The sequence below is a fragment of the Amblyomma maculatum genome, chromosome 2 (genome assembly GCF_055883805.1).
Source record: "Amblyomma maculatum isolate TAMU_Amacu chromosome 2, ASM5588380v1, whole genome shotgun sequence".
Taxonomy (NCBI): domain Eukaryota; kingdom Metazoa; phylum Arthropoda; class Arachnida; order Ixodida; family Ixodidae; genus Amblyomma; species Amblyomma maculatum.
In genome coordinates this window covers 6,623,087-6,642,840 of record NC_139345.1, presented here as the reverse complement: position 1 = coordinate 6,642,840, position 19,754 = coordinate 6,623,087, and the positions used below count along the sequence as shown (strand labels likewise).

The following is a 19,754-nucleotide window of genomic DNA, read 5'->3' as shown; positions in this document are numbered from 1 at the left end:
CAAAATACTTCACTCACTCACTCCCGAGCTTTCTAAAAGACAATCCTGCGAAGTTCTGGCGGTACCTCAGTCAATCTAAAAAAGAACCGAGTCAGTTATCTGTTAATAATTGCACTTCTCATGACCCGTCAGTTATTGCCAACTGCTTTAATCAGTACTTTCACTCTGTTTTCACCACGGCACGCGATGACGTCCAGTTTGATTATTCCCTTTCGGATCTATCACCCGATTTCATTACTTACGAAGGTGTTTTTAATATGTTACTCAACCTTAAAGTAAAGACCTCTGTAGGCCCTGATAATGTACTTAACGTATTCTTGCGTTGCTATGCAGAACCCCTAGCCCATATTTTTACTCATCTGTTCCAGTTATCATTTCGGGACTGCGTTCTTCCTGACGATTGGCGAATTGCCCGAGTGATTCCAGTTTTCAAAAAAGGTTACCGTCTTGATTTTAGAAATTATCGTCCAATTTCATTAACCTCTAGTACATGTAGACTCATGGAACACATCGTATCCAACTTCATAATCGCATTTCTCGAAAAAAAAACAACGTTTTGTCGTGTTTCCAACATGGATTTCGGAAAGACCTTTCAACTGTTACCCAACTGGTAACCACCATTCACGAAGTGGCATCCTCTCTTGATAAGGATGAGCAAATAGACATGATATTTCTTGACTTTAGCAAAGCATTTGATCGCGTCGCCCATAACAAACTAGTCCTAAAGCTTCAGAACATTGGTCTTCCTTTAGCAATGGTGAAATGGATTCAAGCATACCTTAGTAACCGAAAACAGTTCGTCCACGTGAATGGCTGCTCCTCTAAAATTCTCCCGGTTGGCTCTGGAGTACCTCAGGGAAGTGTCCTGGGCCCTGTTTTATTCTTAATTTACATTAATGACATTGCTGCCTCAGTTGACATCACATCTGTTAGTATTAGGTTATTCGCAGATGACTGTGTTCTATTCAAAACTATTCGTTGCATAGATGACCAAATTGCTTTGAACAATAACCTTAATGCTGTACACCAGTGGTGTAGCCTTTGGTCTATGGAATTAAACAGAGAAAAATCCGTTCTTCTTTGCGTAACTAACAAAAAAGCTCCGTTTCAGTTTTTGTATAAAATCAACAAATATCCAATAGTTCAGGTGGATGAGTGTAAATATCTAGGCGTCACGATAACTAAAACTTGAACTGGACCAGCCACATCAACAAAACCTGTGCATCAGCCTTCAGGAAACTAGGTTTTCTTCGTTCTAAATTAAGGTCAGCCCCTGCCCATGTTAAGCTGCTAGCATACAATACGCTTATCAGACCTCAGCTGGAGTATGCTTGTGTGGTGTGGGACCCGTACTTGAAAAAAGACATAACTAAAGTAGAAAAGGTACAGAGAAAAGCAGTTAGTTTTATATTCAATGCATATGGCAGATTAGATTCGCCATCGTCTCTAATGAGTGATAACAACATTTTGACATTAGAAACGAGAAGAATGATTTCCAGATTGCGGTTTCTGTATCGGCTTTGCAATCACCAACTTGATATCAATGCACAATTGTTCATTCATCCACGCGTGGGTCGTCCAACCCGACACTCCCATCATCACAACCTGGGACCAATCTTTACCCGTACTAACATATTCAAGAACTCTTTTTTTTCCGCGCACTGTCTCCCAGTGGAATGCACTTCCAAAAGATGTTTTCTCCGCTAATAATGTAACAGTTTTTAAAGAAGGTGTACGAAAAGCCCTGCTTTGATTTTTGTTTCCCTATTTGCTGATTCAATTTTTTTTCCCATCATATGTTTGCACTGTACCCTGTTCGTTTTATATTTTTGCTTGCCGATGGTGGCGCTGAAATGCATTTTCTTTTGTCCTGTATTGCCCTCCTGCTTGGTCTATATTGACTGCAGTATGTTCTAAATAAAAATAAATGAACAATATATGATATATCGTGTATTTCCTTTCTCTTCCACGTCTCTTTTCTTGCGCCTATAGACCGCAATAAAACGGCTGAAAATAAGCATCCAGGCGTTTGTTTCTATGACGCCCGACACAAGGTAGCAGAAGAGCAAAAATTGCGCCAAGATGGACATAATCGAGCCGACAGAGCCATTGAAGCTGCCTGGAAACACAAGAAACTGTCGTACGCCCGAGCGAGATTTAGAACTGTCCCATTCCTATACGCCCATTATATCTCCCAGAACAAGAGCAACCAAGGCAACAATTCACGCCATCGTCGACGACGATGAGGCGCTATAGGTCTGCAACAACTACTTCCCAAACGGAGAGCTCCAAAGGGACTACCAGGTTTGGCTACGGAAGATTGAAGACTGCTTTGAAGGAAATGAGATTTGTAAAAGGCGGCGTTTTTTCCTTCGCATGCAGAACGAATGAGAATTTTTTGAACAGTATTGCCGGTATTTAGAAAGGTGGGCCAAAGTGTGCAATTCTGTCGAGCTAGAAGAATCCATGAAAAGGCACCAAGCATCCTTGTGGGCAGACAGCCTGAAGACGAGAGGAGAAGCCTCTCGAGAATCGAGCCTAAGCTCGCAAAAGGCAGAGCAGGAGCGCAAAGCAACCCAAGTATCAGGGCAGCAGAATGATGTTTGCTCAAATGAAGCATCGCACAAGGAACACGCGCAGTGGGCTGTGTGGTACATTAAAGATTCTCGCTGTAGACAGTGTAACAAAGCAAACGCTCAGTAGTATTGCCCAGCATAATTCCGTCAGACCAACGGCGACGCATGCTCCTGCGGGATGGTGAGAGAGTTTACTGACAGCGTTATGTGTATGTGCGTGCCTGCTTTGAAGCAGAGTAACCGACGGACGCGAAACGCCTACATATAAATAGTTCAGTGCCGGCAGCTTGTCCGTTCGGCCACTTTGGCTCCGAAGAAACGCTATCGCATATATTCGGGATCCAGCATCAGTGATGCCAAGCTAGGGAGCCCTCCAGTCATCAAGACGGCCACATTGCTATCTGCCAACCGTCGAACTGTTGCAGTGCCATGTGACCAATCTGCTCTTTATATCCCTGTGTCATGTATCATTGTATTGTTATTGGAAGCTACATTTATTTACTGTAACCATATCAATGTTTTTGTTTCCACGCTCTGTATTAGTCTGGAAAAATCTTGAAGGAGTTTGTATGAGTTGTCTTTGAATGTTCTGCATCAAGTCTACTTTCTTACCATTCTTATCAAGAATGGCGTTGAAGAGGTGGATGCGTGGCCGCTAGCGTTGAAAGGGGTACCCGGTGTGGTAAGAAATGCGTGAAACAGGTGCAGAAATATAAACATCCAGATGAAGTGCAGAATAAGAAAACTTGTGATAAACAAAGAGGCTGACAATATTATGGCGAACTGAAAGATGCAAAATATTGGTGTTTTCAAGAGGAAAGACTGATGCCGCCTAAGTAGAATGAATGTACGAATCTATTGGCTCTGTTTTGAACCACTTTGCCGGCATTATCAATATTGAATTGGTGTGGATGCCAGATTACAGAGATGATTACCCTAATTACAGTCAGATCAACTCGTACGAATAATGTCGAGTAAGCGAGTTGTCTTACATGGTGTGGGCCACTACGGAGGTCACGTTAAAAAAAAGAAAACATAATGGTTTTGTTTGCAGATAAGATAATCATAATCCTGGTTACATGCACAGCTCACATTGAACAAGTATGCAGAGAGAGACATAAATGTTCATAAAATGCTACAAGATTTATCGGGATGCTGAAAACTTTATACGGAAGTAAAAGAGAATCATGGTAGCAGTGAAATGATATATGTGTATATTTAGTAGGTTTAAGGACAATTAAAGATTGATTGCATCATGGGAGTGCGTGTTTAGTTTAGTCTCTAATAAATCTTGGGCGAGAGTGTTCTCCACAGGACTATAAATAAGAGTCATTGGCAAAACAATGAAAAGGACTGCATGGTTTGCAGGTTTCAACGCCCTAAAGCGACTCAGGCTATGAGAGACGCCCAATGAAAAAAATGACGTGACCCATAGAGGGGTAGACGTTGATGTAAATTTGTAGCAGTAAGGGCCTTTAAACCTAATCCTTGGGGTACAATAGACAGTTTGGAGCGTTGATAATTAATAATTTTTTATGCAAATTAGTGCAAAATGATCTAAGACAGGGAAGCACGCTGACGAGCGCTATATAATAACTGCACTTTTATGAAAAAATATATATTTATAAATAGCTATGAAACGTGCCAATAGCTTCCGCGCATACGCTCAGAGTGTAGCCTGAGAGAGCCATATCATTGGCGAATGGCTGAAAATCCCTCACAATGTTCTAGCGGGACAATCGCGAAACCGTAGAAAATAGAACGATAAAGCCACAAGAAAATCGAATATCTGCTAGAGAAAGAGGGCACCATAAAAGAACAGCACACAAGAAAACAGCGTGAGCCAAAATAGCGTACAGAAAATAGCAGGGGTCAAGACACCACGCAGTTAAAAGAGCAAAGGGATAAAACGGCTCAAGGGGAAAAAAAGAGCATGGCGAAAAAATAGCGCGGGGAAAACACGCAGCAACTAAACGCAGTGCGCTGCCGCGTTGCTCAAACTGTGCGCATACCAGATGTAGTGGTTCTGCCTTCATACTTGGCTTTAGTGGTGCAGGTTTATTGGTATTATGCACGCCGACCCTGGGCAACGCCGTGCTACTAAAAGCTAACCGACAGCTATAAAGTTAACGTATTTTGGAAGTCTCGACTCTGATATGGAAGAAATGGTGGGCAGAAACACGCAGGAATGCACAAAATAAATGACAAAGAACACGTCAATATCGAACATAGAAATTTGCAACACAGATGTGGATGCTACGGAAAAATAAAACATTATGTTCAAAACTGTAAATTCAAGAATATAATGGCAACGCCTAAGTTGTGCTTGTCTGTAGTACCTTCAAATGGTGGGAACAAATGGTTTTAGTGCGACAGTTTCAATATTACAGGTAGAACACATATCTTTGCCTCGCACTGCAAGCTTGACCTTGAAGTCCGGCCAAACTCAATTAGCACACACCTCGAAGACTAACAATACATGAGTATATGTCATATGAGCTTACATGAAATGGAGGTTTTAGTCCCAGAGAAGGTCATGAATTTGAGTCTCGCTCACGTGACAGGTGCCATATAAACTGGGACGTCAGATGTTGGCAAACCATTCCAGCGCCAAGCACAACAGATACTATTGCGCCAAGCCCTTCCCTCCCTCACAGAGCTTGGCGCACCATGTTTTCTTAAAGCATCACTAATGAAACTCGATGGGGTGCCAGATTTATCCGCTTCAGTGTCAAAATTATGATAGTTCTTCGTGCGGCGTTCAGGGGGTGTCAAACCGCTTCGCTGCCTAACTGGCATGCATATGCTAGCCTTGCTTAGCGATAAGGTTTCAAACCGACTTGTACGCCTTAGTCTCTATGCCTTCACCACCTCACTACATCATGTGACCTACCACAGCACCCGTTTTCAAATCGGGCAGGGCTGCGCGTGAGAATCTTCGTATACGTAGACGATCCTCAGTGTTTCTAAAGTTTTTTTAGTGCGCTAGCACCGAGGCGTCCATTCATCCCACAAGGTGTCGTTTGTCAGGCAATTTCTGCGGTGAATAGCTGTTGGCATGAAATCAAAGAACTGAAATAGAAACTCCACCGGCACGAGTTGGATTCGAACCCAAGCGGACGCGAACAGACTAGCTTCACTGGCCACTGCACTGAACCCCTGCACCATCGCCACATCACGAAGAGCCTCCACCTCGGCCAGCTTTCTATTCTATTGAGACATTAGGTAATAACCACGTTACTTTAATTAATCTACAAAAGGAACAACCTCTACCCCCGGACGTCATAGCCGTGTGAATTGTTAGTTGCCCATCGCGGTTATGACTATGATGGAGACTGCACCATACTGCGCTGCGGTGTTATATCGCCTTGCTGTCTTTTTTTTTCCTGCACTGCTTTGTCGATCTGCTGTTTTTTTTTTTGTTTTTTTCGTACACAGTTTTGCAGCTGCGCAGTTTTCCCACTAGGTTGTTTAGACTCGTGCAGTTCAGTAGTCCGCTGTTTTTGTGTCTCCGGTCAAGTATGCACAGCGTGGTATATGCTTGCCTGCATGCTTCCGCGCTGGTTGGATAACAATACTAGGCTGCGCGCCTTGGCGGCAGAAAATGAGGAAAAGCCTCTTTTAAGCCTCCTTTTAAGTCATGTTTGTGACGGAACAAGGACATTGCCGTACTTATTGCCTCTGTTTTGAGGGGCAAAATGCCATAGTTGCTGGTTTTCTTTGTTTAATCATAACTTCCAGGAACCCCCACATACATGCAAGCATTCATGCACAAGCGGCACAGGCTTTCCCCGCCGGTAAAGTGCGTCTTTGTTTGGGAATGCGGGGATCGTGCACATTGTCACGCTGGTGCTGCTATCGCGTCAACGGCGCTGGCTGTGTGTGAAGGCGAGCACCAGACAGAACTGCGAGGCTGCGGCGCGCCCGCAGCGCCTTGTTGTCTCACACAACGCATCCTGGTATCAATGATAACGTGTCAGACAAAGAAGTACTCGAGCCGAGATGAGGTTTCCAAAAGCAGGTCGGCGGCCACTGTTGTTGCCACCACGGTCGTACCTTGGCGCTTTCCAGCCTGTGTTCCCTCGGAGATAACACTGGATGCACCATTTATATCCGAGGTGAGAAAATTGAGAGGACCAGTGAATAGAGAGGAGCTGGCTGAGTAGAGAGGGCGAAAACTGTTCGTGCGGTAGGAAAACTGACAGGCGCGTCAGTTCCTGAACGGACCTCTTGAACCAGTGACGGCAGCTTTAGCGTTGCTATGTGTGTTGAAACAAAACAAAAATTGCGAGTTCTTGTTTTGGGCTTTATCTTGGAATATTGCTGAAGTTTTCAATGATATTGATTTCGGGCACAGTTTTGCCCGCGCCTCATCATGAAACAAATACATTTTAAAATAATATTTGCTGTCTGCAGCAAATTGCGGGCGGGCTCGAAGTTTTGTTTTGACTATTTAGAACCGGGACACATTTTTGATAGGTGGCACTTTTCGTTAACTATATGATCCTAAAACGTGAGACACTGTCCCAAGGAAAAGTTTAGGCAAACCGAGAAAATCCTACATAAGAATGTTGAGAGCAATGGCTCGAAATTTTATTAACTGACCCATAACACGATCTATTACTAGACTTGTTTGGTGATGACAATCTGTTCGTCGGGAAGCTGCAAGGATGACTCGGTGGTTTAGAGATCCCAGGCTTTCGGTTAGGTTGAAATGTCGCGCGTGTACTCAGGGGAGCGTCATTACACTTGTGATTAAAGGTTTTGAAAACGGCAAAGGTAGACGCGTAATGCTGTACTTCGTTGCCTGGTGACCACCGTAAGGAGTACAGTAATGGCCCAGGCTGCTTCAATCACTGCTCCAGCTCTCGTTCTTCACTGAACGCTCTAAGGGTCATACCATCAAACGATTAAGCTGCTTAATGACTGATAGCCTCCAACTCTTTGTATAAGAGTAGCTACCAAAAATCACATACTGGCGAAGGCTGTCCTTTGAAATATCACGTCTGGTTTCTATCAGTGCCCATGATGAGAAACGAAACACCGCCAGTACGAGTGGCTGTAACTCATCTGTTTAAAAGTTGAGCGACAACTTATTCACATTTAGAGACAGTTGACTGTCTAATCCTCATATACATTATCTCATATACATTCTTTTTTGGATGAAAGAGCGGAAATTATATACGCTTGTCAGGAAAAAAAAATATGCCATATGGCTGCACCGAAAAAAAAAAAAAGATAGAAAGCTTGCGACAAAGGTGAGGATGACAAAATTCCCAGAAATGGTGCACCGCGCATAAGAATGGATGGGAAAGGACTTTTTAATGACATGAAATCGATTTAAACACCTGTACGAAACAATTATAGGGGCGCCTATAATGACACTCCAAATGCAGGCGCGCAACAACTGCATACTAGTTGCTGCACACAACTGCCACAACATCCTACGAAAAAGGCAAAGTACTAGCGCGTGAGGGGAAATGAGTCGGCGGAAGATAAATAATTACGACCTAATCACCCAACCTGAAAATAAACTAGGTCAGAATGCAAGCACCTGTCCAAACACATTCTCTTGCGCAGGAACCATCGAATTAATTTCTTAATTATAAGCAGTTTTGGCTTACTTATATGGAGTTGGTGCGTTCAATACGTGCGTGTGTCGGCTGAGAAAGATGCACAGTTTAGTCCTTCCTTCTCCCTACTTACATGCATGATTTCGTGGTTGCTAACGCGGAGGTCCTTGAATTACTTGCCTGTTGGACTAGCAATACCGGTGAATGTGCATTTACCCCCCCCCCCCCCTTACGCACGCATGCACAACCCGGCGATCCCCAACTGAGATAGATGGCACGGTGCGAGGAACGACACAATATTCTCCCCGAAAGAGAAAGAACCAGCGGGGTGCTAACACAAGCACGCGCGTGCGTGCATGGTCGCCTGGCACGCATAAGCGGTGCAAGCATGCACCAGGACTATAACACGAATCCTGGAATCTCATTTCCAGCGAGCCTCTCTTCTGGCCTTCCTCGGAAACATCTACCGTTTCCGACCGTCGCCTATATTGGTAGTGGGGCCATGGTTGCCCCGCTAAGAATGCGAGAATCTCGAGATTACGGTAAACACACGCTCGCCTCTTTTCCATAAGTCTCCGCACGCCTTCCACCGGAGGGGAGTCGGGAGAATGGGGCGTGATGGCAGGAAGAAGCTTGTTTCGTCTCCTCCGCAATCCCGCATCTTGTGAACACACCTTCCTGTTTCTTCGTTTGATTTTGTTTTGAAAGCAGTTTGCTGCCTCTCAAAAGGGCACCTGCGCTGCATGTCTCCCATACTAGCAACTTTGCTAAAGTAACAAAGGAAAAATGGTAGCAGTCCGGCATGCTAGAATGGCGGCACTTTCCGAATTACTTCACTGCTGCATGGTCTTAATTGAGAGACCCTAACAGAAAAACTGCCACAGTCCCCTCCTTTTCCTTGGGTGTTCTCCTTACCGCATATGCATTCTCTTTCCTCTCCTTCGTCCCTCATTTCCCACTCACACGCTTTCTCGATATTACTGCTTGTAAGCCTATTTCCTGCGTGTCTGCAAGCGCCAGGGACGCAGGATTGCTGCTGGTGTGGCTACTGTTTTGAGAAGCCATGTGAGAATGAAAAAAAAATAATAATAAAAAAAAAACGAAGCGAGGAAACTCAGCCACACGAGCCAGTTATAAGTTGCTCTGTTTCTCCGGACCGCGGGGTCGAATACCACCCACACCGGCAGCCAGGCGGACCCAGCAAGAATGTGGGCCTGAATATGCCTCGACAAGACAGAGGGCGCTGGCGTAGGCAGTTGGAGAAATAATCACCAGGAGACTGCTTAGTATACATACGGGCCATTCAAAACTAGCGTAACGTATGCATATACTTGTGCGGTAGCGTGCTTTTTTCCCACCCTCTTGTTTTGCTAGATCCAAGTTGAGTGGCCACCGCTACATGTAGAAAAAACAAAAGAAAAAGAGACCAGCTTCGCAGTATATCTGGTTGGCTTTATGATTGTGTCCTCTTTTTGTTTTCCTTCTTTATCGTGTTTTATGACTGCCAGGTGCTACACCGTAAAAGAGAAGAAGAGGCTCTACTGAGTGTATAAAAGGCGTCCAACGGGCGCTTTTTGCGCGTTGCTTGTGAACGCTGGAGCGCAACAACAAACGCTGGCCCAGCACGAAGCGGCTACCATGGCAGCGGCAAGCACGCGATGCCACCAATCCGGATAGTATTATACACGTCAAGTGAAAGAAGGCTCTACGCCATCGGAATGCCTCTCGCCGTGTTCATCGGCGTAAGGGTGGCCTCTCCATCTGAATTATTGAACAGGCGTGGTGCACGCTACTGTTGAGAGGAGGGGTTGTCCCCTTGATAGTTCTCTATACTGCTGCAAGCTACACAGATTTCCCGTTTCTCCTGTTTATTTTTCTCCTTCGTGGTGGATGCCTTGTCGCTGCGCACGCACGTGTCGGGGCTAACATTATTAAGCTGTCCCCGTGGCCGCAACCACTTCATGCACGTGTCGTTAGAGAGAGGACAGGCCGCGATGCTTTCTTAGTCGTGTTCTGTTTTTTCTTTAGTCCCTAACAACTTTCAACGCCCTACTTGGAAGGCTGCTGCCAGAGCACCTCGAGATTCTAGTACGGTGTTGACTTATCTGGCTTCGCATAGAAGGCAAAGTAGCTCCGTTAAGGCCAAGGTTTGGGCAAGCTGGTACTATATTTAAACTGGTTTGTTGTTCGTACTGACTTCGGTTTATTTTTCTACTTTCATTTGATGCAGCCTACGCATATTAGACCAGCGTGATTTGTAGCCATGCTTATAGATCACGCCTTCTTTTCCTTCGTTCCTTCCACTCGTTCAGTTATACAACAATTAATTTATATAACGCAAATGAATCGCCAGAATCGACGCTGAAAAGAGGGCTTAAGTTGTAAAACAGAAGAATTCACGTTTTATTATTGGCAGTGGTGAGTGGCGTGCTGAGCAAACAGGTTGCGGTCAGTAGCAGCGGGAGACCGAAGAGAAGGCGGCCGTGATTTTTTGCATGCACACATTTAACCACAATCTTGAAAACGATTGCAAACAGAACTTATGCGAAGTTTTTCCTGATTCCATGACGCTCGGCAACAGATGTATGTATGATGGTGAGTTCAGAACGGCAGTTGCGTCAATTTTGCAGCATAAACAACCGCGGTCATTTTATGCCTCGCACTGAAAGAGTTGTTTACAGCTTTTCGCTATGATGTCGAAAAGATTACATCGTGCAAATCAGCAGATATCTAATCAATGGCTACTCGGGCACCGCGGTGGAGTAAGGATTACTGCTAATAGGGCGAAAGCCTTTAATGCCTCATACTGTCGCTAGCAAATGTGTACGTGTTTCGGGTACATGACTTATATGGGCACATGCCAATCACCATTGAATCGATACTTAATCAATAGCAATTTGATGATATCGGAACATGATTTAGAGCATTTTCAATATAATTTCATGATAATTTATGACTAATAATAAAATAGTTTAACAGATGACCACAGGAGCCCATGCATTTGGAGATTATCGTAACTATCACTAACCTTCACTTACTAGTTAAGCGGTGTTTAACTAACTCTAAGCAGACATTAACTAGTACTCGGAAAGTGCAAGTCATGGTTAACTATCACTAAACAATAGAAATGATTAGACGTTTCGAGACGTCCATAGCCGTCACATGGTGACGTCATCGGCCATGGCGTGATGGCCGGATGTAACATTATCATGACGTCATATCCGGTCGTGACGTCATGACTGGTGTTGACGTCACTGGGAGATCCACGCATATACGAAGCTGACCTTGCCGGGCGTTCAATCCAGGCGTCACAATTCTGGTCAATCACAACCGGTCTCGCAGTCAATGCCTAAGCAGCGCAGCGGGGAAGCCGCCGTGAAGCACTTTAGTGAGCTAAAGTGCCCCTGAATGTTTTAAATACCCTGTTGTTGCCCGCTGTACGAGGTACAAAGGCTGCTCGCCCATGTTTCCAGAAGGACGGGTCGTCACGTTACGCGTCGCAGAATAGATATGGAAGATAACCGAAGCATTCATAATCGAAAAAAAAAAAAAAAACAGATGAGACTTGTGTAACCACTCCTTCCGCATCACTAAACAAACTTGAATATCCGGCTAAGCATGCATCATGGAGGTGCCATTATAAACAGTATAGTTCCATTTGGTGTCTTTCCCAAAATAACAGCTAGAGGGGCTAGTTGGTGCTGCATAATACCCAGAAATGTGGCGCAACAAACACAAACACATGCGGAGAGACACAAGACACGTGCACTGTGCGCGTGTGTAGCCCTTTCTATACTGTCAATATAAAAAGGGTGAAATGATGGCTCTTGAAATTTGCCATTCCTTTTGGTCATTTGACTGCCCTATTATCAGTAGCATATTAATTTCTTCTGCAACCTGCAGTAGGACATCGCGTTGCTAACTCAAGCAGACCAGCCTCACCGAATGTGTAGCTTCAGTAAGTTAGCAAGAACAAAAATCGGAATACAGATGTTGCCATCACCAGCCGATAGCGTAAGTGAAATACGATGAAGACCTTTGCGCGTAGATCCGAAAGGATAAGCTACACTAATTCGAAACAATGACAGACAGTTAATTTTTATTTAAACGTAGCGAGTCGGAATGAAGGGATTGTAAGCTCTTTCAAATTCAAATTTCTCAGACATGAATTAGCATTTTGTATCAGGACCAACGTCTACGACAAACGTGTTCTACTCTGGATTAGTTGATTACCTCTCCACGATGCGCCGTTGAATCCCGCTGCGTTCAGCAAGACCAAGTCCACCTGCGAGGTCAGGGGTTTCTATATATCGGCGCGTATTTCACTTAGGCCTCGCTTTCTTTGTTTTTCTGTTCGTGTGATTAGCACGCAGAAAGAACTACTGCTCACTCTAGCATGTAGTGTGACGTCATTTCGAAAGCTGTAGCCGGAAACAGCCATGGCAACTAAGGTTTTTCTGCAACAACTCACCCGGCAAAAACAATTTAAAAATTAAGCCTTTTAGTGATTAGAGACTTTGTTTCATAGTTAGCAGAGGAAATTCTTGCGGTAAGACGAAATACAAACAACCGAATTTTTTGAGTGAGTCCTTTATGACTACCTTCCAGGTAGATAAGTTCTTCAGTTCTCCAGTGAATTCTTCCTCAGCACATGTGCTTTTTTCCAGTCGCCTTATTTTCCTCTTTCGACTTATTGTTGAATTCAGTTAGAAGCATGTCAGCGTTGTTAGGTTACCTATCTGTTGCGTGGATGCTATTTATTCAAATGGGCCATCAAAGCTCCAAGAAATGAGCTGTCCACACTAGCTGCAGTAACGCATGTCTCTATTGTCTGCAGATGCGTAATGGCTGACGAAACCTGAGCAGTTTTGAGACAGGGTTCGTCCCTGCACGCCTAACAATCACAGTGGCAGGAGCGCGCAAAGCCTGACGAAAGGCATCATCGCGACGAGTCACGTATTTCTTCGCCACAGCGAGACCATCGCTCTAGGCGAGATGTGCGATATTGTTTTTGGCTTCGTCATTAGTGCTCGGCTTGTAAGCAGTGGGAAGAGGTACAAAGGCCGAGCAGTAAGAATTTTTTGTTTTCTTTTATCCCAATAAAGACCTTCTGCTGTGGAGAAATAGCGATTCTCTGGGTGGGCTACAGAGCCCAAGGGAATGGTGCTTAGGCGGACAACTGAACAAAGCCACCCCATCCTAATACGGGAAGGGGAGAAAGGACCCTAGTTCTAAGGAGATTGTTTCCATTCACGAGCAATCGGTCTTGACATAAGAGATGGAGTGCCACTGTTTCTACGTTGACAGTTTCTGGCACTCAATTTTTCAAATGCCACGCGTTGATTGTGATCAATAATTGTCTTCGGCTGTTTTCTGTTAAACTACCTATCTCCTTAAATAAAGTCGAATTACTGCGCTTAGATGTTCTCGCCTAATTCTCACAGGCAAAGTACAGCTCATATGAATAGGAATAAGGTTGGGAGTGGGCCGCCTTCACTCTTCGTTCTATTCTCTGGTTAATGCACTGTGCAGAGGCGCGCGCACAGAAATGAAAGTGGTAGTTGACTGTATATTTCATTCGACATCGCATTAATTAACCCCCCCTCACACACACACACACGCACATTGTCATTGTCTTTATGAATTAGTCGCTTGGGACGTTAAGCTCCACAAACAAACAATCTAGATTGTTTACTTATTCAAAAACACAGAAGGCAACAACGACTACTAGTCTTAGCGGGGAGTAATCCTCCCCTTAACATCCCGTCTCTCCAAGTTTCCTCTTTCCTTGTCGCATCACTTTCTCTCTCAGTGGAGAACAAACACGAATTATTCATACCAATGTTTGCTTTTATGCATTCTTGAAAATGGTCTAGCCGCCAATTTCTGGGCCCTGCTATGTTAAGTTCCTGGGTATTCCATTCAGCAAATGTAGCATTACGAAAGCTGGTATTATTTTTTTTTGGAGAGAGTAGTACTTCTCTCTTCTCTTTCTGAAAGCTTTCGGGCATCAGCCGGACTTGCAGACTTCAGCTATGCAATGTACCTAAAATACCGATGGTCGGACGGCTTTTATACAAGGCAGTATGCTGGCCTCTTACACTCACCTGCATGATAATTGATATCCCATAATAATAGGCATTAGGATATCCGGTGTTGTTATTAGAGTGCGATAGCTTATCGAGGCAGATATGCATTGTTTGTCGCTTTCTTAGGTATTTTACCTGATTAGTGTAGCTGAGGGTTCATAAATTCAAATCCTGGTCCGGGCGAAAGAAAGCCCATAGAGAACCTTATTTTGTTAAGCTTTCTCGATTTAACTCACCCGTTAGTAAGAAGCACTGAAAAGAAGTGAGTTCACTGTCGTTCTCCCGAACTGAGTAACCGCTCACTTGACTAATGTCAAAGGGCGGAGATCAAGTGCTATCGTTTTATTGCTATCCTGTCCGTTTTAGCATTTCATTGTTAAGTAATGCTTACGAAGCGTAGAAGTACAATCTTGAGGCACCGCTGTTAACTAATGTCATTTAGTTTCGGAAGTGCACGTATAATTTCCAGCGGTTACCACTTACATCATTTATGTCCCGGATATTCAATGCGAGAATACCAAATACGTCATGGGTGAACTGCTTAAAACATTTCAATTTCTTGTTTAAGATGTAATATAAAGATTTACAGTGGTCGAGTTTCAACGAAATGAGAACAAGTAAGCATTAGAAACCACATAATTGGCCACGTCAGCTGATAGCTTTGCTGTTGTGTTTAGAAGTTGATCATCCCGACGAAGTGCAAGGCATAACGCGAGAGAGTGGCATTAAAGCATGCTGGGTAAAGCACACAGTTTGGTTTGGTAAATCTTGATTTCCCACAGTACCACAGTAGGGGTCCTTAAGGACACTCGGCCAGGCGCCAGGTGTAGAGGGCAGCTCCCACGTCTGCACAGAGAGCCCGAAGCTCTCCGCCGCCGCGCGGGCCTCCCGGACAGCCCGAAGCTGATCATGTAGTGAAACACTTGTTAACACTTGTTAATACTGTGTCCCAATGTTCCTTGTTCTTGGCGTAGGCGTCGCTCGATGCATAACCACACAGCATAAGGTTTAAGTCTACACGGTTACTGCACCGTTTACACACATGCTGTCCGTCGTTGTCTGGGTCGATGTGCTTCATGCGCCAGGGGTTGGGGTATGAGTTCGTTTAGAGCAAGCGTAACGTGACTGATTGGCTGCGGGTTAATTTCTTATCCGGGAGGGGAAATGCTCGTCTGCCTAGATAAAAGTGCTTAGTGAGCTCGTTGTACGTGAATAATTGATCTCTGTACTCGATATGTGGAGTAGCAGGGGAAACCGGAGGCACGCGGTCGATGAGTCCTCGCGCCGCCTCGTGTGCGATCTCATTGAGATTCCGCAGGCCGCCCCCTAAGCTGCCCTTGTGTGCCGGGAACCATACGATGGAGTGATCGGTGATGTTACTTCCGCCCACGATCCGTAGATCCGTCGTCTTGTATATCCCGCCCTTGGCAAAAGCTCGAGTGGCTGCTCTAGAGTCGCTGTATACAATTGTGAAGTTCGAGTCTTTTAGAGCTAGTGCTATCGCTGCTTGTTCAGCTACCTCTGGCTTCTTGGTGTAAAGTGTGAGTGAGTTGCGCGCGCGCCCGTGTCCCTCGACTACTGGTCGCTTCCTCTGGTCTCTTCGATGTTGATGGTGGTGGTACACGCTCATTAGTTATTTTGTGCAAGGAGGGGTTTGCGTTCAGGCCTTATTGGGCCAGGTCCTCACACATCTAGATAGTGCGCCTATTCCAGAGCCCCAATTGAGGATGGATATTTTACAAAACGGTATTAGGTAGTTATTGACCTGATTCACATTTTTCTGCAGTGTAAATACCGCAAAAATCAGTGTAAAGTCTGATTTTCACAGAAACGTTACCTACAATATCAATAATATATATTACAAACAACAGAGGCCAAATAGCAGAGCCCCAAGGGATGCCAGTGTGAATTGTAAGCCTAGCAGAATAATGATTGTCAAAAACAAGAAAATGATGAGCGGTCGCAAGGCTACAAAGCTATTGCCAGATATCTTCGTTTCAAATGGCTTTTGCGCTGGTGCCCGTGAACAGAGGGTGCCATGTATCAGTAGTGCTAGCAGTGCTTACAGTCATGGTGGAACTGTGAAAGTATCCTAACCGCAGTAGCCGCACCGCCCCAGCCGACGCGCCTGTTGATGGAACGTTAGTTGCTACTGTTTAAACTCAGAGAGGCTCGATGAGCCACATTTCTTCAAATTTAAGGCCCCGCTTCTATTGCGAAAAAAGAAGTAAATGTCAGAATTTAATTAATCTGAGGCTAAATCACATTGTGCAGCGAAACTCGACCATCAAATAAATGGAAAAATGTATCCGCTATATGAATCATAGCTCTTAATAAGAAATTCTTACCGCTTTGTTAAGATTGAAGAAGGAAATATTTAGCATGCTTTTAATAAATTTCACAGCCAAAACACTGAATCGAAATCAATTTATTCAAAACAATTAGTGACTGTGTATATATATTTTAGAAATACAAGAGAAGGTCCAAGAGTCAGAAGCTGCACAGGGAAGCTCTCGTTTCAGATGTACAAAAAAGGCTCCTGTTTCAGATGTACAAAAAGTGATAAAATACAAACAAAAGCACATAAAACTGAAACTGATAAATAAACATTTTTAAAACAAGCAAAGGTACAAGATGAGGCAACAAAACACTGTTTGCAAAATATTATATAGATGTATAAATGGAGGAAACAATTGAAGTGAGTGGTCCGTGTGCCTTTATGAGCGGAAAAGTTATTATAATGATTGAAGAAATAAGTATGAAAACTACGTTAGAAAACATGAATCTTAAATGATCATTTTATCTAAATAATAGCGAATTCAGCAAAAATGAGGTAGAGAAATTATCCGTAAATTTATCGTATTGTAATGCTGGCTTCAGTAGTTAAAAATGGCATTGACATTAGAAGGGAGTAAAACTTCGACAAGGGAACTGGATACTATTAATTATCTGAATAAGAATTGATATGTTCGTGATTTCAAAGAGGTGAACGCCAAGAGAACAATAAACCATGGATGAGACTCCTGGGGTGTTATTCAAAACATAAAAAAACAAAATAAAATGTTCTAAGAGCTCTTTTTGCTATCGTTTTATCGGAATGTTTTTCGAACCTTACGTATACTCACAAATGTTGAAGAAGCGCATTTATTTTCAAGAAAAAGGTCTTTAAGAATGCCATTATTTCGCGTTCCATAAAACTAACTGCACCATAGAATTGCATCCGCTTATCGTTCCTCCGGTCACGGTTATATTTTTCTGCTATTGTAAAAATTTACGGAGATTTATGGTAACTGTACCTAGTATGACGTGCGAAAGCAACTTTAGAGTATTTTATCTTCGTACGTGGTAGATGTGTTTAACGTTGTCGCTGCCTTCTCGCCATCATGTGCATCTTCCAGGGGCACACTCGTGAAGAGGACCGTGATGTGTGTTGCTCTAAATTGCCACACGGCGCATAGACACATCCGATATAACCAAGCTTTACGAAAGGGTCTGCGTGGCCTAGGGGCAATGGGTCTAACTCAGGGCTCGATGGTCCTGGAAGGCTGGATTGGGACCTCACCCCTCATCTTAATAGCAATACCCGAGTAAGCGCCGCGAATTCCGAACCTTTTGGAGACGCACCTGATCGGTGAGTCGGCTAGACCTAGTGAAGTGGTGATTTAGTCACAAACGTCACCTCACTGATTTTAATGGCGCATTTAAATGCTCGGTGAGAGCGCAAGAAATATTTAGAAGGAAGTGTTTACTACTCATTTGAAGATACACTATTCCTAAATACATTATAATATAATTTACAAGATTTCAAAAGCTGTGCGTCATAAATTACAGAAAAAGCCCCATATTTGTTTTTTACTAACGTCTTAACTAGTCGGTGCGAAATTGCGATAATTTTAAAAGGCATATATTGCTGCTAATCGGAATGTTGAACTAAACGTTGCACTATGTTCATGGCAATATATTGCAATTTGTTTTGCAGTTATGTCATCATTAAATGCGGTGTTAAAGAAACGTGGACTTTTTATGTTATTCAGATTCCTGCGGGTTGTTCTGCTCGTAGTTGATAGTGTTGATGTTAAAGATTTGAATGGTTAGTGGCAGTACTTTCTCTTATTTCACGTAACTCAAGGCTTCCTTAATCTTCTGTGTTCTAATCTAAGAATATATCTAGCAAGAAACAGGATGTGTCTAAACTAAACACAAATACGTTTTGTTACTTTCGACGTTACTTTATGTAATGCGCGTAGAATGTGTAAGTCGGTAATAAGAATGCAGGGATAAAAAATGCAATGAGCATTGTAGATATTTCGAACTTTTATTTCGCATTATGTTGGGACAGCTGCTGGCACTCGAGCCATCTAGGACGAATGTTTTTATTTTGTAGCGCGCTTCCTTACCACAGTTTCACTCCTTTAAGTGAGAGCGAACACCTTTAAAAAATTGGCAGCTGCTTAAGCATGGTTGATACTATTGAGACCTGCGATAGCTTGGTTTTTTATCCTTTTCTGTGTTATGCAGTTCACATTTTTATTTCACTCGACGATGGCTTTTCAACAACGTATAAGAATAAAGGTAAACTGGTTTATAACAACTTACTATTTGCGATAATTAATTAGACTTACAATTAGTTAAATACAATAATGCAGATATATATGACGCGAAGAGAGGATAACCGATAGTCGCTTAGGGTAACAAACTGGATTCCAAGGGAAGGAAAGCGTAGCAGGGGGCAGCAGAAAGTTAGGTGGGTGGATGAGGTTAAGAAGTTCGCAGGGGTCAAGTGGATGCAGCTAGCACAGAACCGGGTTTATTGGAGAAATATGGGAGAGGCCTTCGCCCTGCAGTGGGCATAGTCAGGCTGATGATGACGATGATGATGCTGATGATGAGATATATGATATAGAACGATGTAACAGATATGTTGCTGTTATATTAGACGGAAACTGAAGATTATGTTCGTATGGCTTAAGTCAAAGATCTGACCTTGAGGCTGAGCTGAAGGTCAAACAGACGATGTTAGACTTTCTCACTGAGTACAGCTCTCGCTTTGAAACTCTCGAAAGCGGATCAGGATTTGACGGAGAGCTTTAACATTCTTTTCTATGCTTAACTGAAGTGGCCGCAGGGCTGAATTGCGCATAATCAATTCATTTTCGCTATGTATACATTTGAAGCAGCCTAGGCATCCTTTCTAGAGATGGTACAGTATCCGAATCTCCTTCCACGTCGCTCTTCAACAGAAGCAGCCAACAGACGCATTGACCATAAGTTATATTATGAATTTTTACATTCAATTTTGCGCTGTTTTCCAGAAGGATAACGAACTCGTACTTTAAACTCGCACGGTAATAAAATGAGTTTGGACAAGTTCACCATAAACATAGTAAAATACTGCTGGTCCCATAACTAGTTATGCAGAAAATACGACTGCCGTTACGTGAGCGAAGTATTCCACATGTTCGTTTAATATAGCTATAATCGCTGACGCTTCTTGTTTGCAAGACGGTCGCTCTGCA

General features: G+C 43.6%; 1 protein-coding gene across 1 annotated transcript in view; it reads right to left on the bottom strand.

Moving 5' to 3' along the window:
* Window positions 1–19,754, bottom strand: part of LOC146197884 (neural cell adhesion molecule 1-like) — a 173,078-nt gene that overhangs the window by 69,958 nt on the left and 83,366 nt on the right. The window lies entirely within an intron of this gene.